This window comes from Marmota flaviventris, chromosome 15, assembly GCF_047511675.1.
Source record: "Marmota flaviventris isolate mMarFla1 chromosome 15, mMarFla1.hap1, whole genome shotgun sequence".
NCBI lineage: Eukaryota > Metazoa > Chordata > Mammalia > Rodentia > Sciuridae > Marmota > Marmota flaviventris.
The window spans coordinates 17,424,802-17,451,876 of NC_092512.1; the positions used below are offsets into that span (position 1 = coordinate 17,424,802).

At 47.1% G+C, this 27,075-nt stretch overlaps 1 protein-coding gene across 1 annotated transcript in view; it reads right to left on the minus strand.

The window, feature by feature from the left end:
- The window catches only part of Zhx2 (zinc fingers and homeoboxes 2), a 161,687-nt gene extending 143,965 nt beyond the window's left edge, over positions 1-17,722 (minus strand). The window contains exon 1 of the mRNA XM_027949587.3: positions 17,278-17,722. The gene's annotated coding sequence lies outside the window, so the exon portion shown is untranslated. The remainder of the gene's footprint in view (positions 1-17,277) is intronic.
- Positions 17,723-27,075: the final 9,353 nt, after the last annotated feature.

Below are 27,075 nucleotides of genomic sequence, written 5' to 3' on the forward strand. Positions count from 1 at the left end.
CCATCTGCAGGCACCCTTGCCAACCTGGAAGGCACAGAGAGACCCATCTGGCAGCCTGTGAAAGGAAATAGGACGCCTCTGCTTTATAAGAAGGGAAACTGAGGCCAGAGAGGCACGAACTACCAGCTCCAAGTCAGCAGCCGTGGGCATCTGAACTGCTGCGCTCAGGTCTCTGACCCCTGCCTGTATATGGAATTTCTCTTGGGCCCAGAAGAGTAGAAAGTTCCATGTTACTGCATCAGAACAGAAGGACAGACACTGTTAAAGAAGGGACAGACAACTTCCTCCGTATGTGCATTTGGGAGTACAGGGACACTACTAAACATCCGTGCTTCCTTAGCCTCTGGATTTCTCTTCTGAAATGAAAACATGTCCTTGTGTTCCCAGGGTCCCCAATTATAAGCCCCATATCAAAATTCCGGTCATGAGGAAAGTCGTCAAACCCCAGCTTGTGAAACTTGGTCGCAGAACGAATCAGCAAGGGAAATGTGCAGGGACATGTTTACTTCGGTAATTATTTTATGAAAAATCATAATTTGCCCAATATGCCCTGTGACTTTTGTTACAGACACCCATAATGAAGTAGGTAATTAGCAATTAATAGTCACTTTCTGCAAACCTAGAATTAGGGATTTTTTCCATAGGTCATTTGTTATTAAACAAACAAATTGCCAAACACTACACAAACGTAGAGCCCCTTGGTTCACAGAAAGCCTTGGTTTAGAGCTGAATATCTGCAAGTGGGAACTCATAAAACAGACCATGAACCTTGAAGTGTCTTTTCTGCTGCTGTTGGGGAAATACCTATGCACCGTCAAACAAAACACTCTAAATATGAACCTCCTCAGCTGTGCTGTGTTACGGCGGCGTGTGCACCTGTCCACACATGTCGTAACTCCAGTTGTACGTTTTGTTTTGTTTTCACAAATCTTTCAAGCAAGCGCCCCGCATGGTTCTGCATGGTTTTGAAAGGGTTGGCGGAAATGTTCTTTGTTCTTTAGCTCTTGCGCCCTCCCCTCCCCTCCCCCCCCTCCCCTCTTCCTTCCCCTCCTTCCCTCCTTTGGGAAAAGACTTGGCTAAGTGATCACTGGCTATTCTCATGATTAAGTCAAACACTCACTGTGAGCCTGCCTTTAGGGTTACCCACAGCACATGGTGCAAAGATGTTTCATCCCTTGCCAGGACAAATCACCAATGTGCCAAGTCTCCAACTGCTTGAGTCCAGGATAAGGGTCAGTGTGGGTCCATCAGCATTGCCGGCCTCAGAAATCCCACAGATCTGAACTGAACATCCACTCAGCAAAGCGGGGTGGCTACCGCAGCTGGGGGGCTCTGCTGTCCTGGGTGGGACTCAGATCCCCCCCACTGGTGTCTGTAGAAGCCAAGGGTAGCAGGCAGGGCACTCCCTGCCTCTGGGGTGCCTACAGGACAGGAAGGCTGGGGCTACCACAGCCCTGGCTACAGTTATTATGTGGAACCAGGACAGGAAGATGGCAGGATGGGATGGGGGCTAGGGTAGAAGGGACATAATGGTGACCAGTGTCCTCTGTTCTCAAGGTTATTTGAACTGCAGTACAGACTGTCTCCAGCTGTATCAGAGGAGCTAGGAGGAACCGAATAGCATTTTGTGTTCTCAAGTCAATTTGAATTGCTATTACTCCTGCAAAGCACACAAGGAGGGTTAACGGGCAGGTGGGCAGGATGCTTCCAGAATCTCAGAAAGAAGGAAATTTCTGGTACCTCAGGGTAAAACCAAGCTGCCTAGCCCAGAAGCTTCTTGCTCAGAGATATTAAGCCCTGCAGTCTTCCTCTCTGGCTGCCCAGTTGGCCAAGGACCAAGTTCACTGTTCTGCCAGATAATTAAGTCACGGTCTTATTTGCTGGGAATCAAACTCTAAAATTTAAACCACTTGAGAGAGAAAAAAAAGGAGTTCACCAAAACAATATTTAAGAGCCATACTTAGTCAGATTTTTATCTCCTGTGGGCCACTCCTCTCCAAATTTTCAATGATTATTGTTAGTAGAGAACTTTTTAGTTTGTTTGTGGTGCAGGGGATTGAATCCAGGGCTTCATGAAAAATAGGCAAGTGCTCTACTGCTGAGCCACATCCCCAGCCCTTTTCTTAAATTTTAAGACAGGGTTTCGCTAAATTGCCCAGACTGGCCTCAAACTTGCAGTCCTCCTGCTGCAGCCTCCTGAGTAACTGAAATTACAGGCATGTTCCTCAGTGCCTAGCAAGCACTTTGTATGAGATTCTGAGCCTAAAAACAAAAACAACATGGCAAGCTAGTGAAGCACAGGGTCCAGCCAGGCTCCCCTGCTGGTATTTGAGGTTGTGCATGTCGCTTCCCTCCTCTGTGATGGACAGAACTGCGCTCCTTGAAGCTCCTGCAAGATTAGGGGCCAGGGAGCAAGAAGAGCCTGGCTAGTTCTCTGGTCCTAGGCAGTGCAGGCGGGAGGAGGATCAAAAGGAAGGCATATGGTGGAAAATGTAAAGGAGGCGTAAACACCATATCGTGAACATTCATGTCCGCAGGGGGAGGGAGTCATTGGAACAGGCTGCTGCTCTGGAGCCGGCTTAATTTGGAAACTTGACAGTAGCAGAGAGACCCCCTGTGCAACTCACAGGCCGGAAAAGTCCAGATTTCCTCTCCAACAGAACCCCAACATGGGGACTAGTTGATCTCAAATCCTGGTTTTAACGTGGTTGGTGACTGGTTACCTCTGGAACTAGTACAAAGTTGTTCATCGGCAAATGCCCAGCTGGTTAGTTGCCAGATCAGCTGGTGGAAGAGGGTCCTTGCTTTTCCAACAGAGCCCACTGGTGCCATGCAAGATTTTCGGAGCCGACATTCGAATGCACAACCCACTGCTGGGCGGGAGCTGGGATGAAGGTTCTTAAGTTCTGTTAAAGGACATGTTTAAACACCAAGGATATTCCTCAGAGAAATAAACAAGTCTGATGAAAGTCAGAACCTCACCTGCTGCTGTAAGTGTTCCTAGCATTTAGTGTGGCCCCTAACACATAGTAGATGTGTGACTATTTCCTGCATGAACAAGCACGGTGTCCAGCATCCCTACCACGACTGTCCCTACCCAGAAGACCTGGGCGGAGCTGCAGACACAAAAAGCATGGAGCCCTGGCTTGAATCAGACTGGCAATGAGCTCTGGGCTTAGAATCAGTGAGTCCTGCCTGCAAGGCCTGGTTCTGCTCCTTCCTATCTGTGCTTCTTCGTCTCTCTGAGCCTCACATTCCTCATCTAGTCTGTGGAGGTAATCAGGTCCCTCTCAGGAAGAGAGTAATTGTAATGACCTCAGAGGGGCAGGGTACCCAAGTTAAAGGAGTAGTGCTGAGAATGGGCTGCACACAGAAGGCTCGTGGTAACGTTTAGCCATTAGCATTACTATTGTTACACTCAGCATCATTAGTGTTTGGCAGTAATTAGGGGCTCATTAAATGTTAATTTTCTTTATGCCAGACTGGCTGCTCAATGTAAAACCAAACTGTAATGGTATTCTACAAAATGTAAGAAGGTAAATAGGCTGTGGATTGTTTTTTAAATGTTTGGTGGCCTTTCAGATTACCAGGATGGCTCACTCCTTCACATCCACTGGAAAGGACAATTGAGTGCTGTCCCTGGACCTGAAAACGGCACCGAACTAAGTTCGGGCTTTGTCACAGGTCGTCTTTGTGGGCCTGGTTCTCATTTCCAGGGCCGTGTCCTGATTCCAGAGGAGCAGGGGCCTATAAGGGGTAGAAGGGACCTTCCCAGTGCCTCACTGAACAGGGGAGAAAACCAGGCAGAGATGGCTACCGTGTGCCAGAGCCTCACAGCTTGCCCAGGGCTTTGCCGGGCAGAAACACAAACTAGTCACAAATATTTGTGTGCTCCCCCATTTCTTAGGCTCCCTGAGGCTCGGTGGGATTGAATGAGCAGATGTGACACCTTTAAAGAGTGGGTACGTGTCCCTTTAATTTTCTTTACTCTGTTCCAGAAAGTCAATGGTTTCAGATGAGGCTACAACATGTCGGCAGTTCAGACCTCAAGTCACAGTGTACAAGAAAGCTGGTCTGAAGAGCTGTTGTCATCGGGGACCTTCATGAGAGGAAGATGTAAACCTCAATTTGTTAAGTCCCCAGAAGAACAGGTTTACCTGTCACTGTAGCATATGTCTCATCCAGTGACTACCTAGAGGCTTCATGCGCCTTTGTCACAGATTAGTTTGTTGGTCTTGATTACTTGAAAACACACACACACACACACACACACACACACACACGACTGACATTCCAACAAGACAACTTTTCTATTATACAAGATGGCCCAGTAAAATTATTAAACATTATTACGAGTTAGTAAATTCCGACCTCTTTCTTATGACAGGTGTTTTCTTTTCCTTCCTTGAAAGGGGGGAATTGGTGCAAAAGGACAAATATCTTGCAAAAGGACAAATATCTTGAAGATGAGAAGCTGCATTAGTGCCAAGAAGCATCTTTTCAGGAAAAGAAAAAGATGCTTCTGTTACTAGTTCCAGTCTTGCGGTCTCTTCCATAAACAGTCTTAAACTCCAGAGGGGAGGACAGGCCAGTGTCTTGCATTCTGCTTGCTGAGGACTTAAGGCGGAACCCTAACATCCCTTGCCTAACAGTCCCACACTGTGATGGGCAAGACCAGGGGCTCTGATATCACTCAGATCTGGCTTTCAATTCCAGCCCTGACTTTTACTGTGTAACTTGGCAAGTTAATTGTTTGAAATTTCAATTTCCTCATAGTAAAATGGTCATAAAATTTCTACCCAGTGGGGTAGCTGGGAGAATTAGATAGCATGAAACAAAGTACAGTAGCCAAGGTTGCTTGGTTTAACAGCTGGCTTACAGCAGGCTGTCAGGAAGCTTGTTTTCTTCCTTGCCACATTGACAGAAGAGTTCGATCTCAAGTTCAGGTTCTGTCAAAAAACATTTAATATTGGAAGTAATGGAAAGGCCTTGCAAGGACAGCTGCGAGATTGCTCAGTGTGCCGTACAGAAAGGTGAAAGGTGCTCCTGGCATGGAAGAAACCTAAGACCAAGCCCAAAGGGGGAACTGGACCCAGGGAGTACCCGGAGGCCAGATGTGCAGATGAGGTCGCTGTGGAGGCAGGCAGGTGGGCAGTACTTGGTGGAGAGCCCCTGAATCTGGGACCAGGCTCTCCAGGTGGAAGCCACCTGGATTCTCCCTATGAGAAAATGGTCCAGTGTCTGACCCTCCAGGCTGTGGCAAGAACCTACCACTAGGGGCAGCAGTGAGCAGCAGCTTATTCAGCACCTGTGCTGACCCAGCTCAGCCCTCCATATAGGGTCTGGAGAAAGAGCTGTTTACTCACTCACCCAACTCACTCACTCCACAGACGTTCATTTTGAACATGCAGAGTGGATCATCCCTGAGTTGGTGCTGGGAACCCAGAGACAAAGAGGAAGCTCTTCCTTGGGATGAAAGCTGGCTGCGAGTTTTTCAGGGAGACAGATGTGCAAACAGATCAATATCCATAAGCTAACAGTTATTTCCACTGCATAGTGGCCTCTTAGAGGAGGGAACAAGATCTCTAGAGCAGGAATAAGTAGCTTTTATTAGTTTAGGGGATGAGCCTTTCTGGGGAGAAGGAACTATGTGTGCAAAGGAATAAAAGGAGAGATGGGGAGGTGCATTCGGGGCTTGAGGGGTGGTCTGCTGGGACCGGAGTGTAGTAAGTGGCATAGTGTGAGGAAATTACAGCAAAATATGTTCGAGAGGTAGAGGTCAGCTGGGGACAGACCCATGCCAGGGTCAGGAATTTGGACTTGATCCTCTGGGTCAGAAGTTACTAACTGGCAGTTTGCAGGTGGATGGGAAGAATTTATTTTAAAAAACACTGAATACCTTTAGATGGGGCACATGCTTCCTTCTTTGACACACTCCCCACCACTTCCTACCTTGCTATACTTCCTCCCTTCAGTCTTCAATGCTACATGCAAAGTCCTTGAAAGTGCTGGCATTTATGACCTGACCACTGGGCAACCAGTCATCAGGGGTGGGTTTTTTTTTGGAAGGTTAGTGAAACATGACAGATTTGGTGTCTCAGAACCACATATGAGTAGAGTTAAGGAAGGGACACATTGGTGACAGATGACACAGTATGTATCCTTCCAATAAGACTTCCTCCTTTCTTCTTATTTGGAAACAACAACAAGAAAAAAAAAAGTAAAAAATCAACTCTGGAAGTTTCTATTCACTTGTGCAGTTAGGCCCAGGATTATGTCACCTCCTATTTCAACACATGCAGCCACATGCAGAAGGCTCCTGTATTCAACTATGTATTGAGCAACTGCTCGGTCAAGACTAGGGGCTCAGGCGGTGGAGGGCGGGGCAGGGTAGGGATGGGAATCAAAGGATAAAGCTCCAGAGTTCAGCAAGTTTGAAGCCTCACTGTGGTGCTAACACCACACATCCATGCCTCCGCTGGTGGATAGCACAAGGCAGCAGCGGTGACCCTACAGCAAGTGGGAGCCAGGTTTGAGGTGTGCACAGTGCTGAGTGGGCAGTGGCAGGATGTCTGGGTGTCTTTGGTCCTGGGGATCTGCCAGCAAGCAGCCTTCTCCAGAGATGGAGCCCTGAGCTTCTGTTAAGTGAGTGAGCCCATTTAAGCTATCTACAGAATTAATGGGATCTTGGACTAAACCAGGCAAGGCTCCCATCATTTCTATCACTTTATAATGAACACATCTCTTCTTCAGAAATCTCAAAGTCAATTCCCCAAATCTCTACCCATAGATCACTGAGTGTCTCCTCCCTGCCCTAACTCTGGAAGACTAGCAGGCTGAACTGGTTACAAATAGGGTCCTGCTCCCAGCTGGAGAAAACCAGAACTGTCCAGCACAGAAAGGGCCTATGACTATCTCGTCCCTGGGTCACCTTGGCCCCTATAAGTATGATCCATCAGGTATCTTCTCCTATTTGGAAGCACAGGAAAGTTGCACCCTGGTTCTGGAGATGACAGAGCCAGACATGGGGCATGTCTTATCTGGAGTCAGAGCAAGGCTCCGGGCCCCAGGTCAGGTCCAACAGGTTAGAGGAGAGCCTGGGTATCCAATTTCCTTCATCCCAAGTGATTTCGTGTTCACTAGGGCAGAGCACCTCCTTTAAAGGGTGGAGTTGGGGCTCCTAGTCACAGATGCAAGGAATGTGGATGCCCCTTATGCTACAGTGACTCAGAGACAGCCTCATAGCAAGCAAGGTCAGAGATATGTCAGCAACCACACAGTGACGCCAGCCTGAATTTCTGGGGTGCTGCTGAGGTGCCAGGCCCCGGGATAGGCACTTTACAGGTAGACTCACCTGTCATTCTCACAGTGCCCCAGGAGCAGCCATGAGGCCTCTGCAAGTCCAGCAAGGCAAGCTGAGAGTCCCCCAAGGCAAGGGAGAGCATGATCATCCTCACGTCCACTCCTCTCAGCACTGAGCACAGTGGTGACAGGGTATGAACTAGGATAGGCAACAGCAAATTAGCCACTCAGGAAGCAAAAAGGCCGGGTGTCAGCCCTGTTCTTATATTCTTATATGGAGAGTAGCTACCTCCTTAAATATTGCACACTGGGTACCTCATTTAGCCTACCCTGGTCCTGGCCCTGGGTAGTCATGGGTCAGACTGATGTTTAAGTCCTACTGCTCCACTCTGTAGCCATGGGACTCTCCCTTCCCTGTGTCTCAGTTCCCTTTCCTGTTAAATGGGGCTGATGATAACATCAAAGATTGGCAAAGAGGTGGTGAATTCAGAACTCTTATACAGTGCTGGCGGGAATGTAAAATGGTGTAGCCACTTTGGGGAACAGTTTGGCTGTTCTTAAAAAGTTAATCACAGTGTTGCCATATGAGCCAGCAATTCCTCTGTGAGGTATTGCTGGACCTCTCTAGGAACCCAGGGGAAATGGAAACACCTGTGTATATAATGACAGGCATATGAACATTACAGCAGTATCATTATTTCCCCCCAGATCAGAAATGGCCCACCTGTCCCCCAACTGGAGAATGGATAAGAAAAATGTGGTACAGCCACTCAATGGGATACTACTTGACGATAAAAAGGAATGAAATCCTGAAATTGCTAAGTATAATGACCCTCAAAAGCAGTATGCTAAGAGAAAGATGCCAGACACAGAAACCCACGTACTATATGATTCCACTACATGAAACGTCCAGCAGAGGCAAATCTATGGGACCAGAGGTAGATTAATGGTTGGTCAGGTTGGAAGTGGGGGAAGAGAGGAGTTGGAGAGGAGCAGCTAATGGGACAGGGTCTCCTTCTGGCATGAGGGAAGTATTCTAAAATTACATTGTGGTTATGGATGCATAATTCTGTAAATATGCTAAATGTCAACAAATTGTGCATTTAAAGTGGGTGGATTCTGGGGTGCTTTGGAAGACAAGGCTAACGGCACCATAGCACGTGACTGCACGGTGCCTGCTGGGTGGTGAATCTCCATACATCATGTTTGGTGCTTATGCTCCGGTGAGCACCTGTTGCTAACTTAAAGGTTACCTACAAATTCTTTTATTTGGGGAGGCTAAACTGGGCAGTCATGGTGGCTCTGTGCCCCCATGTGACCTGCCCTTGACCATTTAGGTCTCCCACTCAGCTACTTCTGCAGCAACCCCTGCAACACTACTCCTGATGAGGATGGCACTCAAATATCCGATTCCACAGGCCCGCGTTGGAGTTCTGGCTGGCCCTCCATGCTGCCTGCTTAGCGAGGCTGCTGAGCAAATGACATGACTATGACACCAACACATTTGGGGCATTTAATAAATTGGAAAAATCATGGATGAGGGAAACCTTGGCAGGCCCTGAGTGCACACTTGCTGTCTCCTGAGCCCTGGCTTGTGGCTCAGCCACCAGTTCTACTCTGTAGAGGAGGAGTGGGACTTTCTGGCTGGAGCCACCGGTGCATGGAGGGTAGGCGGGGTGGGGAGCGCCTGGGCCCAATGAGCCCTGGGTGTGGCATCAGATGGCCGGCTTTTGGAACCCATGGACAAAAGACTTTCTATTTTGTGCTTCCTCATTTGTCAAATGGGGATGACAGAATTCCAGAATCCCAGATTGACAGAGCATGCCCTCAAAAAGACCCCTGGATTTGTGTCCGTGATGCCAGGAACGGCTAGGCAGGATGATCATAGCTGTTGCTGGGGTTAAGTGCCAGTGACTGGACTTTCTAAGTTCAGGGACATTGATTTCTTATCTGGCAGGTGCTCGGTAGGTGCTGATTGGGAAGAGGACCAGAAGTAGGGAAGGTGCTTCATTGAACTGGCTGACCAAGGAGGCTGACAGTCCCTTGAGGAAATGTATGAGAGAAAAACCCCTCAACATAGCAAACCCAGTAACACTAGCAACAAACAAGTCATGGCCATAGGCTTATGTAACCTTGGGCCAATTTTCATGCCTTGCTGGGCCTCAGTCTCCTAGCTGGGCTAGGAAATGCCTAAAATTTCTTCCAGCTACAGCATTGCTAGATCCTACTCATGTACCACGTGGCTAATAGACTGGCTGCCCCAAATGCCCTTCCAGTGATCCCATTATACTCTGTACCAGGAGACCCATCCATCCCTTTCTAAAATTGCCAAAGTCAGACTCTGTGGAACAGACCCTGTCGAATTAGGTACCTCAGTCTTTGCAATGTCTACCATGCACCCCTGGGGTAATCAGAGCCAGTTCCACCCTGTGGCTCTGTGCACAGAGCGCTGGCTCTTGGAAACAATGAGAAGTCCTCAAGCTCTCCTGGACTACTTGTCTCTGGCAGAAGCTCACCGCATGCTCAGAATCGATTTTGTAACACAGAGTTCCCCGGAAGAAAGTAACAGGCAGTTCTATGGGACAACGAAAGGCAGAGATCTCCACTGGGAGAGAAGCCTGGGCTTCAGTCTGCTGCCGGGAACCCATCCTTTCCCCTAAACGTTTTGGCCAGAGGGCAGCCTCTTTGTCCAGCTTCCAGCTGTTGGAGTGTATCCCTCAATCACCTCACCACCATCACCACCAACAACAAAAGAAGCAAAGGACTCCCCATTCCAACCAGTGGCCACCCTCCTTCTGCATCGGGTTGCCTCCTACCTATACAACTTGACCATGACATCCAGCTCTGAGTGTGCAAATATCTTACAGAATCTGTTTCCAGAAAGACAGGACAGTAGTACAAATGAAAATAATTTCTAAATGTCATCCTCCACAGGCCTCAGAGAGCCCTCAGGGACTCTGGGTTCACCCAGGGGCTGGGGGAGCCTGAGATGGCTGTGCTGTGGGAGCGATTCAGCCCAGTCCTGAATTTTAAGAACAGCGGGAATGTAATAGCAGCTCAAAGGAGTTTTCTGTGCACTATTTAACTAAATGGCTCTGCAGCTGGAGTGAGCCATGGGCAGAGTGTTATGATTCAAAGGCTCCCGATTACAATGATCCTCTTTTATTGTATAAAAACAGCAACACAGCCATTCTCCACCCTCTTGACGCCCGCTCCCTCCACCCCCTTCCCCCATTGGCTGGTAGGGCCACGCAGCATCCTCAAGGTAGCCCCCAGATCCTCCTCGGGCTGCTCCAACTTTGCAGTTTTCAGCCTACTGGAATTCTTTCTCTCCAGGCCCAAGACAGAGGGCGCAGAGCTGCCTGGGTAATGCTCCATCATAGACACTGTTAGAGATTTTAGAACTGTCTTTTTTTTTTTTTTTTTGGAGGGGTGGTATGGGGAGGCAGGAGAGATAACAGGTACAGGTTTGGAATCCCTTCCTGTTTTGACTAAACTCTCGCTCACATACGGATGCACACAGGCTCAGGTGCAGGCCCATAGTCCTATGCTGCTGTACTGCAAAAGCAATCAGACTGTCCCAAAGCATGCTCCAAGCCATTCCTTCTCTCCACAACCCCTTTCAGGATGGGTGGGGCTGACTTTCCAGGAGACTTTCACCCTGGAGAAAGCTCTGGAATCACACTGATCTGAGTTGGCATCCTGTCTCCGCTGCTTTCTCTCTGTGAACTGGAGCAAGTGCTTAACCTCTCTGAACTTTGGTTTCCTGACTTTAAACTGGCCTTAAACCATGGCTCTCCACTTACTCTTAAGGTTCGGAGTAAATGGCCCAGAGAAGGGAACGTACTGAGCTTCATGCCCTGCAAACAGTGGGTGCTCGGCTTTCAGGAGCTGTGGTCATTCTGAAGACGGCAAACTTTGGAGTGTCAGTTGTGCGTCTGGGTGTGTGGGCAGCTTTGTGCATCTGGGTGTGTAGGGAGCTCTGTTTGTTCAGCTTCACCAGCCAGAGTGGACAAGGCTGAGGGTGGAGATGGCTGTGGGAACGAAAATGTCAGGCCCACTGAAAGTGCTTTTCTCAAAATCTTTCTGCAACACTGGTTTAAACCGTCACCTGTGCACAGCGCTGCCGCCTGTGTGTGTGCTTGCTGCCTCTTCCTGAACCTACATTTCCGGGCCCTCAGCATTCTGCAGATGTTCTGGAGCCCAGGAGCTGTAGCTGCAGGCATTCAACCAGGCCAAGGAGACCCTGCAGCCAGGAACTGCCATTCACAGGCTCCCCTGCCCTTCTCATCAGCAGCCTCCTTTTCTTTCCCACAAGTGGACCCTGGAACCCCAGCAGCAAGGATTCCCTTCCACAGAAGGAGTTAACTCAATTTGAACACTCTGCGAGGACCCAGGGATCTGTGAATCTATTTCCCCCACTGAACATTAAGTGGTTCCCAAGATTTTGCTGGTTTCCCCAAAAGATAAACCCAGCATGAGCTTCCCACTTCCCATCCCAAATCAAGCCTGTGCACCCAGAAAATAGACCACAAACCTCTGACACCAAAGTGCATGCCTGGGTCCATCTCCTGTGGGTCAATAGCACATGGATTTCATTCACTGCAGATTCTGTTAAGTGTTAAATACTACTGTAGTGAAACATTGTGTAACAAGATTTAATCTTCATTAGCGTTTCTCTATTAGGGGGCAGAGGAGGTAGAAAGAGGAAGGAGGGGTGTGAACTGCGGTTTTTAACAGGTTAAGCTGTCTTCCCAGGAATAAAGAGAGGCTCTGGCCTTGGTACTCTCTTCTCCCTTGGTAAGTTTGGGTGGACACTGATGTACTGTTGTCAGGACTGTTTTTCTCCCTGGAGTCTGTCTGTCCGTCTGTCTCTCCCTCTCACACACACAAACACGCACCCCACCCGCCATCAGTCAACCCCTCTTGAATGCGAGACTACGAGCATAGAAACAGGAAACAGATTGTGGGTGGATGTTCTTAAAATCACAACCTGTTCAACACAGGGTGGGGGCTTGAGAGAAGGGCTGGGGAGGGGAAAGAGGAGAAAAGAAATTTCGGTTAAAAAGGAAACTACTTTGTCAGTTCTAAAAACAATGCCCACCTTACTGTCTAGCATAGGGGCATGTGCAATAGCCAAGCATCCTTCCAGAGCTGTGCTGTCTGGACTTGACCATGATACAGAATACCACCCTCTGACCGCTGCACCAGGGCTGCACTGTGGTGTTCCTAGGAGTTTTCCATCTCAGTGGTTGCTCAGACTCACACAAAATAAGCACACATGTGTATGGGTGTGATTGGGGGGGGGTGGCAGTGAGATGGGGGCAGTCAGCATCCTGGGATGGAGGATAAAATCAACGCATGGAAATTACTTGGGTACCTCAAGGATCCCAGTAAAGTCATATCCCAGAGGTGGTGGTCATGGTGATGTCAATGGTGATGATGAGTGGTTAGGCACACTCCATACGTCAGCCCCTTTGCAAATTTCTTCTTAAGGGTCACCACAACCCATATGGCCACTATGAAGATGATCTTCATTTTAGAATTAAGAAACTAAGGTTCAGAGATAGAGCTAATAAAACTGAGCAAAGAGAATCAGAGATGTCAGTCCTTGCTGGGGGAATCCAACATGGCAAACCTGAGATGGACAGGCTTCCAAGACCCTCTGATGTTACCCCCAGGATCCAAGCACAGGTGAGGGTTATAACTAACGTTATTCTGCTCTGAGTTGTGGACCTGCACCCAGGATTCTGGAATCCTGAAGCTCAGGGAAAGATAAATGGTTCTCTTCCAGCACTTCTAGTTCCACTAGTTGAGTTATGGAGAAAGGAGAGCTGGTTACCTCCTGGTGACAGCTCACCAAGATCAGGTCAATTTTGGATTCTTACTGGCAGTACCTACAATAAACCCCCGCTGCCACCCCTCACTCCTTTATTGTCTGCTGTCTTCTTTTTGCCCTAAAGCAAAACTGATCCTCAGTCTGAAACTTCCCAGAACTCATTTCACTTCAATTGTGGTTTATCTGCACAAGGTACACCGTCATCAGTGCTAGCCTGCCCTTCCTAAAACACATGTCATTCCCTCCTCAGAAACCTGCCATGGCTCCCTAGTACCTGTAGATCAAAGCCAATTGCCTCCACATCCTCCTCAAGTCTGGGGTCCTCTTTGTGCAACCACCCCTGCATCCCTCTTTCCACCTCCTTAGGATGCAGGCAGCTCCCAGATTCCGTGTTACTTCCCTAGGAATACTGTTCTTCGCTTCTCATCCCAGGCAGCACACAGCCTGCCTGCCAACTCAACCACCAGTCCACCATTCACCCCTCTGCCTTACAAGTTGAACCTCAGTTTGTTCATGGCAGCAATGTGCTGAACTAGAAATACCTGATTGTCCCTCCCTGGAAGGTTTGAGCCACCATGTGGCATAGTTCTCTTTGATGAGCTGAGGACAGAAGTCCCTGGGAGGAGTGTCTCTTCCCAAATCTAACAAGAAAGCCATACCAGGAAAATAGTCTTTGCACTAAACTCATCCTGTTTTTTTCCCCCCCTTTTCTGGAATTCAGACCTGAGGCCTGGAGTTACAGCAGCTACCTTCTACAACGAGATGACAGATCAAGGCCTAAGGTCTATCTACACTGTAAGGAAGGCAGAGTGGAAAGCCAGACTGGGTTTCCTGTGGTACAGCTGAGGTATTGGCCCATCCACCCTGTTATTGCCTGACACACACAAGTCCCCAGCTGGTTAGGTCTCAGGTGGGCAGGATTTCTGTTGCTAGCAACTGAATGCAATGACATCCAACCCACCTGCAGACACTACTCCTCCTTGTTCATTCATGGGTCAGTTCCTATACCGCCCCTCCAGGGGATCCTCCAGGATTCCCTCAGAGCAGCACGCTTTCTGGTGCTTCCACAGGAGTCACTTTCTCAGTGATAGCACTTACTTCATCCTGCTTTATTGGGCCTAATGAGTGGTCCCTGCTGTCTGCTCAAAATCCTAGAGGACGTGAGGTCTCTATTCCACCCGCATTCCCATACTGCCTGGAGCAGTGCTTTGGCTGATAGAGGCCAGGGGTCTCTATCTCCCCAGGGCTGTCTGGGTTAGTGCCCCTCTGCAGCAGTGGAATGCACTTGTGCTGGGGGCTAATACTCTGCTAGGGGGCTGTGCCTTCTCAAGCCAGCTGGTTAACCTCTCTGTGCCTTCACTTCATCTATAAAAAGGAGAGAATGAGAGTACTTACATTATGGCGTTGTCATGAAGACAAAATAGCCTCATCATGAGCACTTAGGATGGTGCCTGGCACATAAAAGTGCTTAATGAGTGTGGGCTCTTATTAGTATAATGAACCTTATATTTGCTGAATGAATAAATAAATCAACACATAGTTGCAAAGAAAATGAACAAAGAAATGAAATCCAGATAAATTCCTGAGTTGAGAGCCCAGGGCAGTAGCTCTTCCTCTCTTTCTCCTTCCACCTGACTCCACTTCCCGTGTCTGGGAGCTGCTACAATGCAGTAGCTAATGTATGAAGACTGGCCTGGTTTTGAACACTGACTGTGCTGGTTGCCCTGTGGCTTGGGCAAATTTTTTCACCCTTCTGAGCCTTTGTTTCCTCAACCATAAATCATGGTTAATAAAAATACTTAGTTCAACGTGTCATAGCTAGGATTAAATGATAAACATGTAAAATGCACAGCACCATGCCTGGCATACTATGATGGTGTTAGCAACAGTCATCAAGCATTGCCATGAGTCTTTTTGATAAATGCACAGCATTCCACTAAACCACATGGCCCGGATGTGCAGGAGACACTCGGGATGGGCCACCTTTTTGCATGTCAAGAGACTCTGCATTTACTTTTGTCAGTGCCAAGAAACAGCATTTTGTTTGTTTTTGTTCCCTTTAAAATGAGGATTAGCTAATTTACCCTACACTTTGGCCTCCTGAATTTCCCCTGAAAGTTCTGTTATCTCCAGGTGGATCCTTAGCTGGTTTCAAATCTGGCTAAGAAGAAAGGTACAAGTTCACATGAGAACAATCAAGGAGCAGAGTGTTTACATAGCAATGATATTTCCACACATCACAGGCACAGTTATTATTGTCAGGAACACATCTCAAACTTACTCATAGGTTTTCTCTATTCTTAAAAGAAAATGTGTATACAGGCTTATGTAACTTTCCTTTTAAACGTAAATTAAACCTTTATGTGAGTCCCATTTACCACTGGAAGGCTCCATGAATCTATTTTTACTATTAAACATGCCATTTTACAAGATATTTATTCCACTTGGTCGTCATCCAAATGCTTTTTGACATTACTGCCCTGGGACTGAACTGCTTAAACCCGTGGCCTCATAAATAGAAAATCACCTTTTGACTCAGATCTTGAGGAGTTCTCAGAGTCTCACCTCCTTCACTTCTGCAGGCATTAATTTCTGCTCTGCAGGAAGGACTGGCTAATGTGTGTGTGTGCGTGTAAAAGGGTAATTGAGGGAGGTCTGAGTGACCACAGGGATGAGGGGGAGGGATTCTTGACCCCCCAATCCAGCCCAACAGGGCCTCCTTCAGATCTGAGGGAGCCGCTAACTTCCAGAGAGAAAGTGATGCTCAGAGGGCAGGTAGGGGAAGCACTCGGGGGTCTGAAAAAACAGTGGTCCGTGGCGCCCAAGCTGAGCAGCGACTCTGTAAAAGGGGAGGGGTCCAGGGCAAGTCATTATTCACTTCCTCCTCCTCCACGCCCCAGACAAACAAAAGGCCATCGTGGAACAGTGGAAGGCAGAGACCCCACTGGTTTTGAAGCCGATCAATCAGGTGGAAGCCTGAGCAAATCACAACTTGGATTCCCCGTCAAGTTTTCTCCCCAGCCCGACCAGCCCTCCTCATCCGCCTCGCGAGCTCTGCACAGCTAGGAGGCCAAAGGGACGGTCCTGTGATGCTTGCTGGTTTCCAACTTTCCGCTCATCTTCGTCTCCGCAGCCTCCTGCAAAGCGGCCGAGGAAAGGGCAAGTTTGCAAAGCCGAGGATCCCAAGTCCTGGGAAGCCACAAAGAAGCTGCAACGCCAACAAAGATTAACCTCTTGTGGGGCAGACGGATAGCGCCGGCGGCCGTTCAGGGGACTGAGCCGGGCTCGGGCTGGCAAAGACCGGCTGCGGGCGTGGGCCAGCCGGCCGGCCGCGGACAGCAGGGCCCGGGCCCCGAGGCCCCCCGCAGCCCCCTCGCCGCGCACCTGAGCAGGGCGTGGGGACAGCGCCGCGCTCCGGCCCTGCCCGCGTCAGGGAGCTCGTCGGCCGCCCGCGCTGCACCCGCTGCCTGCAGCCACCAGGAGCGACGAGAGGAGAGGCAGCCTCAACCCACGGCGTCATGCTTCCTGCCACCACATTACGGCGAATCGTCACCGGGAGAGGGGAGAAGAGGGGAGAGCGGGGGAGGGAGGGGAGCCGCCACACGCAGCCCCCAGCCTGCCAAAACGCGCGGAGACGGGGCCACGTCCCGGTGGAGTCCCCGCGGGACCTGCCCCGTTCGCACAAAGCGCCGCAGTTGGGCCGAGAAGGGAGGGAGACGGCCACGAAATAAATAAATAAAAACAGAGTCGGGTCTACGTAACGCCCTGTCGAAAGCGGACGCCATATTTTTTTGTGGCTTATGTCGACATAGGGAAACGTAGACATGTTTTTCCTCCTCCTCCTCGGTCTGGCTCCCATTTATCCAAACTTGTAATCAAAACTCTTTTTAAAAAAATCTCCGTCCCCCCTCGGCATCCGCTTACTTCCTCCCACCGGCAAAAAGAGCCTGCACGCCCCCCCTCCCGTCCCCCCCGCTCCAATCACCAACCCGGCCAAGTCCCATTAACAACACATTTTCGGGAGCCGCGGCGGCGGCGGTGGGAAAGTTGGGCTGGAGTGGCCGGCGCCCGGCGTGCGGGGCTCGGGGCTGGCGGCGCCGGGTGGGGGTGCTCCGCGCCGGGGCGAAGTTTCTTACCTGTGCCGGGGCTGGGAACGCGGGGACCCGGGCTGGGAGCGCGGAGACGAGGCACGGGCGTTCCAAAATGGAACTCTGCTGGCTCCCCCCACCCACTCCCCACTCCCCACCCGGCGCCCGGCTCGGGCTCCGTGGGAAAGAGGGGGAAAGCCAGCCTACTAGACAGACAGACAGAAAAAGCCCCCGTACGGAGAACGGTGGCCAAATTTTTTAAAAGAAAAAAAAAAGAAAAGAAAAAAAAAAGAAAAAAAAGGAAAAAAAAGGGGGAAAAAATGCCTCGATCAGTGGGGAATCTACGCCAAAACCCACATGATCTGTAACGTCAGCATGCGTATTTGCATACGATACCACCACCCGAGCTGCCACCCGGGCTCGGGTTCCGCAGAAAGTTACAAAGTGAAATTCAGCCCCCTCCGGAGACGCTGGTGAAATGTCATTTTCAGGCGGGAGCTGGGGGTGGGGGGAGGCTAGCCCTAAAGGCGCTGGTTACTGGCCAAAGTGGGGGGGGGGCAGTAAATTAACTTAAAAGTCTGAGCCCAGTAACGGACTCGGTGGAATTTCTGCGAGAAGAGGAGGGGGAGGCGCAAACAAGATCATTGAATATTAAGTACGACCCGGCGCTGCCAAACCTCTGTCGGTGCAATACCCATTTTCTTTATGAAAAGTTCAAGGTGTCACTGATGAGCTCAACAAACTGTTGATCCTGACCACGTGGAGTGGCGGACCGTGGGACCGTGGGGCGCGCTTGCTAGTCCAGCTCCTGCAGCACACCCGGACCCCAGCTCTCTTGGCTGCGATAGGGGCTGAGCGTGGGTGGGGCCGCCTCGCGCCCAGGACGCTGCCTGTGCCTTCGCCGATCTTTGGTCTCAAGGAAATTATTTAATTTTTAAAAAAATTTAAGCAAAACACATTTTACTACTGGAATAGTAATGAGAGAGCTTGGAATAGGGAGGGGAAGAAGGAGTCCCCAGTTATATAACGACTTGAAGTTAGATCACTTTTGTTGGGGGGAGATTCCGGGATTTCCGCTAGCGCCAGGTTGAGGCTGGTTAAAGATCTTCAAACTTTTTCCCTTAAGAGCCAATAAACAAACAGACGCCCCGGGAGCTGTCTTAAACTTGTTTGGCTCGTGTTCGCTGGGATTCTCAGACTGGGAGAAAGGCACTCCCCTGCGGCGCTCGCGGAGAAGTCCCTTGGAAATCAGGCGGGTCACTTTCAGAATTGGGATTCTGGTGTTCCCCGCGGGTGAGGATCTCTAACCGCGGCTGCCCCCAGGTTCCCCTCCCTCGCCTTAGAGCACAGGCGGCCGGAGATCTCGCTGCCTTTCGCTGTTGAAGCCTAGCGATCCGTGAACTTGAGTCCTGGCCGAAGCGCTCCTGCAACTGTGCTCCACTAAAGAGCTCTAAGGGATTCTGGATCTGGGTGTACTTGAGGACCTTACGCAGTAACCTGTCTGCGCCGCGCATTCTTGCCCTGATGAACCCTGTTTTCCCTTCGCGGACTGTGGGCTTTTTGGAATCTCCCTTGTGTGGGCAGGGTGCCAGCGCGCGGAAGCCAAGCGTGGGCGAGAGGATGCCGTCTGGGGTCTAGTTTTGACACTGAACTGCGAGAAAACAAAGGGAGCCCGGAGCTGGGAGACTCTGCGGAGTCCCCGCCCGCCCTGCGCATTAGCAGGCGCTGCGCGGCGCGGCGCTGCGCGGCGCGGCGCGTCGGGGCTTCCTGGCCAGCTCTGCTCTGGGGAATTAGAACGAACTCTAGCGGCGGTTTGCAACTCCGCCCTGGGCGAGAGGATGGCAACAGGTGGCCGTGTGCAGTGGAGTGGCCGGTGGTGAGGACTGGGACTAGGATGATCTTGGGGGCTAACTGGTGGCCGACGTGCTGGTTGACCTTTGTCACTTTCGTTTCCTAGGCTGGGAAGAAAGAAGTAATTAAAAGGTTTTTTAAAAAGGTGTCCCCTGTGGTTCTCACTTTTCTGACATAAACCTTTGGCACCCCCCTCTTTTACGATTAAGATTAAAATAGCTTACATGCAAAAGTGCTTCACCGGCATTCATCTGTTTGTAGGGTTATTGATGATATAGGGTATGTTTGTGTTTTAACAGCACAGACAGCAAGTTCTGACCCGAAAGGGGGTCTCTTGGGCAATGTTGGCAGCCCAGAGAGGCAATCTGCCTGGCTTTTAAAAGGATTCTGTTAAATTCTTGGTGAACATAATCCAAATTGTGCGCAGTCTTGATCAGACCCATTTGATATTTGTCATCTAAGAGCCTCACCTACTTTGCCATCAACATCAGAATTTAGGGATGCTGCTTTTCCCTTCTAAAGGGGAAATTGTGTACCAAAATAGTAAAAAGAAAAGATGAGGGGGGAGAACCCCAGCAGCTCAACATTTTCATATAGTTTATCTTGCTATGCACTTGAGTTTGTTCCCCTCTCTCACACCTTTTACAATAAGTATACTTTTCAGGCTGTTTCTATGGAAATTGCCCAGTCCTTAAAGAAGCTATTCTTCTTTTCAGGCTGCATCGCTTCTTTATGACCCATGACTTAAAAGAGTATTCTATAAGTCAAGCTTCTCTTGCATCTGCTTCGTTGCCACCTGCTTCTCTCTGGTGACAGGTTATATATAAGATGGGAAAGGACAGGGTGAGGGAAACAGTTGACCCCCGAGTTCCTGTTTCTTTAAGGCACTTGGATCTATGTTATGATCTTATTTTGTTTATACGTAGTTGGAGTAGGCCAGATGCTTATCTGATAGGATTGGGGAACTCTGGAATCAGAGGATATAGGTAATGTTTATTCTGTGCCCTCTCTGTGTGTATATGCCCATTGCTAATTTAATAACAACACTTCCAGGAAGCCATTCTCAAAATGTTTGGTCTCAGGTTCTCTCTAAAATTTTTAAATTATTGTGGACACCATAATAGCTTTTATTTATTATGTAACATATACATACATATGTATTGATATTTAATGTATTAGAAATGAAACATTTTAAAAAATAATTTGTAAATACACTTTCCATCAGGCATCAGAACACCATCGTTAGATGTCATTGAGCCTTTGGAAAACTCTGCCTGTGAGCAATCAGAGTGAAAGCGCAGGTAACATTTTTGCACCCTTATGAAATAATTTTGACTTGAGGGTAACTGGAAAGAATCTTGGAGTCCTCCAAAGTCTGTGGACCACATTTTGAGAAACACTGTTTAGATAAGTTATGTGATTATAAGTTATGTGATTATCCCCAGTTTTCAGATTAGGAGGCTCAACTTGGCTGAGGCCAATGGAGTGAACTAGGAATTATTGACCCGTTCATTAGAGGCTGGAGTCAGAGTTGTTTTTTTTTTTTTTTGAGAGAGAGAGCGAATTTTTTAATATTTATTTTTTTAGTTTTCGGTGGACACTTCATCTTTATTTTTTTTTAATTTTTATGTGGTGCTGAGGATCGAACCCAGCACCCCGCGCATGCCAAGGGAGCGCCTTACCGCTTTAGCCACCTGCCCAGCCCAAGTCAGAGTTCTTAACCATTGCACAGTCTCATCTTTCTTATTATAAGTTGACTCTACCTCCAGTCTAGAGCATCCTCAGTGCTTCCCAAGACTATTTTTTTTAAAATAGCAAACAATTTTGAGGTCCTACTAGGTGCCAGGCACTGCACCAGGTGCACTGCATTATCTCAACAAATATTTGGAACCACCTCTTATTAATGTTATTGCCCCCATTTAATAGACAAGAATAAAGCTCAGGGAGTTTAAGAAACTCCTCCAAAATCACACAGTCAAGTTCATCCAGTAATGGAACCTGGATTATAGCCACCTGCTGGTGACTGTGGAACCAAGGAAGGACCATTATTGTGTTTTGTAGATGCCAGATGAGGAAAGATCATTTTTCATTTCATAATTTGGTGAGAACTAGGGCCTGGTTGGGAAGTATGAAAATTTAGAATTGGCAGGAGGAGAAGAAATAAAAATTACAGTAATACCATTGAGATTCCCCTAACATAATGACAACAAAGCCACAGTGGTTTACCAAGGGAGATATTTGGAGAGCAATAATTTACCAATTATCAATTTACCAACTATAATATGGAACCAACACTAATTATAACAAAGGGGGATACAGAGTGACCTTTTGGAACACTGAATTCCTGTAAATGGGAAGAGAAAGAAAACACATTAGATAGATGCATTTCTCTCCATTACTACATCTCTCTGCCCAATGCATTTTTAAAAAATAATTTTTAGTAGCCAATGGACCTTTCTTTTATTTATTTGTATGCAGTGCTATGACTTGAACCCAAAGCCTCACACTTACTAGGCAAGTGCTCTATCACTGAGCCATGGTTTGATATAAATTGTCCTGTGTCTTGAGATGAAATCCCATGGCATCGGTAGAACTGGAGCTGGATCTTGCTATTTTTCAAGTTTGATAGCAAGAGCTTGATTTAGCAGCAATTTGAACTTGCTTAGAGTGTAGAACTAAAAGTTTGTGTTTATTATGTATTTCATTTCACTGATTGGTTTGATTCCTGAATGATCCTATAAGGTAGGCAGAGCTGGTACTATTATCTCCATTCTACAGAGGAGGTTATCCAAGACTGTCAAGGTTGCAGTAATTAATTCAAGTTTATAGATTAAATTAATTTCAAACTATGGTTGAAATTCCAGTCTTGCAAAGATGCCAAAAGCATACATTGGAGAAAGGACAACCTATCAACGGTACTGGGAACACTGGATGTCCACCTATAGAAGGTTGAAACTAGGCCTCTATCTCTCACCCTGTATACAAACCAACTCAAAATGGATCAAAGGCCTTAATGCAAGACCTGAAGTTGGAAACTACTAGAAGAAAACATAGGGGAAACTCTTCAAGATATTGGCATGAGCAATAATTTCTTGGATAGGACTCAAAGGCAAGAATTAACAAGTGGGACTCTGTAGAATTAAAAAGCTTCTGCACAGCAAAGGAAACAATCATCAAAGTGAAGAGACAACCTGCAGAATAGAAAAACAACAATAACAACAACAACACCCCAACCCCCCCCAAAACCAAAAATACAATTTTGCTGGCTATTCATCTGCAGAGGATTAATATTCAGAATGTGCAAAGAATTTAAAAAAAACTAAACAACAATAACTGCCTCCCTCCCTGCAGTTAACCCAATAAAGAATGGGCAAATAATCTGAATGGACACTTCTCACAAAGCTAAGTACCAATGGTCAATAAATGTATGAAAAATGCTCAATATCTTATGAGAGAAATGCACATCAAAACTACATCGAGATTCCATCTCACCCCACTTAGAATGGCTATTATAAACACACAAGTGCACGTATACACACACACACACAAAGCAAAAAAAATAACAAATGCTGGTGAGGTTGTGGAGAAAAAGTAATCCTCCATACACACTGTGGATGCATAAGGAAATTAGCATATGGAGTATATGTAGAACAGAAATTAGTATAGCTGCTGTGGAAGGGTGCTTAACCACTGAGCTGTATCCCCAGCTCCCGCCACCCCTGGCCTTTATATTTTAAAAATTTGAGACAGGGTCTTGCTATGTTGCTTAGGGCTTTGCTAAGTTGCTGAGGCTGGCCTTGAACTTTCGGTCCTCCTATCTCAGCCTCTAGAGCTACTGGGATTTCAGGGTGCACCACCACACCTGGGAAGATCTTAAAAGACCTAAACATAGAACTGCCATATGATCCACCTATACACCTCCTGGACCTAAATTCCAAGTAAATGAAGTCAGCATATAAATGAGATACCTGCGTACCCACATTTATGGAATCACTCTTCACAGTAGCTGAGATATGGAAATCAGCCTAAGTGTTCATTGACAGATGGACTGATAAAGAAAATACGATACACACACACACACACACACACACACATATACATACATACATACATACACAAAGGAATCTTATTGAGCCATAACGAGGAATGAAAGCCTACCATCTGCGGGAAAATGGATGGAACTGGAGGCCATTATGTTAAGCAAAATACACCAGACACAGAAAGACAAATATTCCATGTTTTCTCTCATCCATGGAGACTAAAAATAGAAAAGAAGGATGACCTGAACATAGAAGATGGACTAGTAGGGACTGGGAAGGGAGCCAGAAGTCGGGAGGAGACAGAGGAAGGTGGGAGAGAGTAGAGGCAGGGAGAGCAGACACAATATATGCACCATGGCAGAGTAATTTTTAATAATTAAAAAGAAAAAAAACCAGTCTTGTAACAGGCTAATACTAAGCTCTTTCTTCATTTGCTTTTGTACCAAAAGGAAACTAAATTAGCCCCTACTGAACACTGCACCTCCTTTTTGAAGACATTTGGGGTACAGTTACCACCCAGCAAGGTCTTTCTAACACGTGCTGTTTTGCATGTGCACATGTATACTTAATCATTCATTTGTCTTCCCACTAGATGGAAGGCTTATGAAGGCAGGGACTTTGTGTAGTTCACTGTAGTATCCCTGCTGAAACCTGCCTGGTGCATGATAGGTGCACAGTCAATTGCTGAATGAATGAATGAAGTGACATTTTGTCAGAGCTCATCCAGTCACAGGGAAGCACTGCTATTCAAGAGAGCACACATCTGTGTTTCCCTGGAGTAGCCTCAGAGTGCTTTGCTTCCTGGGTTCAAGGCTGCTGTTTCTGGGGTGCATGGGCTTTGTATCTGGAGAGGAAATGCATGGGCACTCGGTTCTCACCTGCGTTCTCAGGATGAGAACTAGCTTTGCACTGGTCCTTGGGCATTCGTTCCTCTAACCAGTTCATTTTACAGGTGCAAAAACTGAGGTTGCAGGTGGCAGTGCCAAGATTGGACCCCAAGTCTCCTGATTTCTGCCTTATGTTCACTCCCTTGCAGATTGGCTTATGAACAACCAGACCTATGACTTACCATAGAGAAACAGCTGCACCCAATCAATATACGAAGGCTCTAAGAAAGCTTTGTGCAGCCAAGCTGTGGGGGAAAGTCCTTGGGAGGGCAAGGATGCACCTGCTCCAAAGCCCTGTGGGAGGCAGGTGGGCCTATCACTTTGTATTGAAAATGGGTAACAGTGGTGCTGACTTCCTTCTGAAAAATTTTTGAGTCTCCAATAAGGCCCTATGTGTGAATGTGTCTCTTTATTTTTATAATTAATTTAGGTATGTATCACTATGTATCAATGTATCATTGATCTAATTAGTTTTTTGGTAGCTATAGCCCAGAGGTTCTGGGGTTTGAATTCCAGCTCCAGCCAGCGCTCATTTAACTTCTCTGAACTTCAGACTCCTTAGCTATGAATATTAAAGGAAATAAAGATAATACCTCTTTCCCAGGGATATTGAGATAATTCATGTAAGGTATTGAGTTTTCATATTCAACCCACTGTGAAAATGTTACCTATTATTATCACTTTTCATGTATAATAAATGTACATTCACTGCTGAAAATTTGGAAAATGCACACAAAACATTTGAAGGAATAACATATACATCAACAAATATAAAATATAAAAGCAATATATACAGTAAAGTATATAATGTAAACAAATATATATTACTAAAGTTACTTATTATGTAATATATAAGAAAAAATAAACACATTAGATGAATGACAGAGATCACTCAATTTTAACCACTTGGAAGAAAGCACTGTGAACCTTTTTTTTTTCCATATATATATACTGACGTTGTTTTTCTGTTTTTTAAGACTCTACATTATTTCACATGTTGTTCTAGGGATTGGAGATACAGAGTTTAAATTAGATCTAAGTTAGTATGTAATACAGTAGTCCCACTTACCACCGGGGATACTTTCCAAGATCCCTGGTGAATGTCTGAAACTTGAACAGTAACAAAACAGATATATACTATGTTCTTTCCCTCTGCACATGCTAGGTGGTAATAAATCCTAAAAGATTAATAAAGTTTGGTAAAGGATAGGAAGAAATAACTTCTTGAACTGATATCTGAATGAACAATTAACGGAACCTGGTAGAAGCAGCAAAAAACATTTTAAGTGGCTTTAGGTAATTGTTTACAGTGAACATGTGCCTGTATAATGACTATTATTTCTTGTCATTAAAAATTTATATGCCTTTTAAAATGCCATTTAATTGATTCATAACAACTGTTCATTGTTGGGTTCAACAATAGCATTGTATTAGGCACAATAGGCTGGTTTATGCTGTAGTAACAAATAATCCCCTCAATCTTCATAACTTAAAACCACGATAGTTTACTTTTTTTTTTTGCCCATGCTGTACATCTATGAAGGGTCAGCAAGGAGACTCCTACAAGTATAGTTCCTGAAGGACCAAGACTGACAAAGCAATTACCACATCCATAAATCAGCTTTGGGCTGGGGATGTGGCTCAGTGGTAGCACACTTGCCTAACATGTGTAAGGCCCTGGGTTTGATCCCCAGCACTACAAACAGATGAAAAACTTTGCCTATTGTTGTGCAAGAGGGAAAAGATCAATTTTAACCACCTGGTGCCTCTTCTTCCAAGAGCATGAGTCCCATCATGAGGGGCCCACTCTCAAGACCTCATCTAACCTGCTTTCGTCCCAAAGACCTCATCTCTAATCCCCATCACACTGGTGGAAGTTAGAGCTTCATCTTGGCTTCTATCAGTGATAAGGATAATGTTTTGATCCCCATGTATACTTTTTAAATTTAATTTCCAATTTGCTCTAACTTGGGTAGGGGAAATGGATACTATGTATTCTCTGGGTGGAAGGAATCCCTCAGAGACCCTGACAGAGGATACAGGCTTGTCATGAGGTTGGTGCCCGGGGCAAGATAACGCTTTGGATATGTTCACTGATGGTCTGACTTCCATCTATTTCCTCCTCTCCTTGACCCTCACTTTCACCCTATCCAAGGAAGAAATGAATGAGGCAAACAAACTGCATTATTGAGAAAAATTCATGTAATTTTCAGCTCTAAAAATGTGGATCCTTGGGGGAAAAGAAAAAAAAAAAATCTTAGGTCTTGAACAACAAGTTTGAGAGAGAAGATATGAAAAAGAGAAGGTCCTCTCCCCCAGGATGATTACCTTTGGCTTGGGGGTGGTGAGGGAAAGAGAGTCGGGGAGAAAATATTGAGAGCTCCTCAGATTCCTGTTCTCCAGATGGATACAAAGGAGATGGGAACATACATCCTAACACCTGTGGGATTAATGATGGGAGGGCCTGTGCCTTACAGGGTAGGGTTCTGGGGGTGGGTGGCAAGACCTCAGAGAAAAGGTGGTTGCCTAGTTTGGCAGATAGTTAAGACCCCATTCCCCTTCCCATAAGCTATTCTGTAAAGTGATCTTACCAGGACACAGGGACTGTTTTCCCTGTCTTGATCCTGGAAGGGTTTATAATTGCTTTGACCAGTAACATGGCAGAAATGATTCCATCTGAGTTCTGAGGCTAGGTCACAAGAAGCAATGCAACATCAATCTCAGCTGAGTCACCATGTAAGATTTCCTGGAGGCTGCCATGCTGTGAGGTCACCTCTGTAAACTAGGAGAGGCCTTCAGGTGCCTAGTCAGTAGCCCCAGCTGAGGTCCCAACCAATGACCAGCATCAACCACCAGACCTAGAGGAAGTTGCCTCCCACAATTTCAGTCTCCAGCTGTTGAGTCATCCTAGGTATTGGGTCTTATCAGCTGAGGTCCTAGATATTGTGGAGCCAAGACAAGTCATCTCCACTGTGTCCCGCTGAATTCTTGAGCCATAGAAACAGTGGACATAAAATATGGTTTGCTTCATGCCCCTGTTCTGGGGTGTTTTGTTATGAAGCAATAGG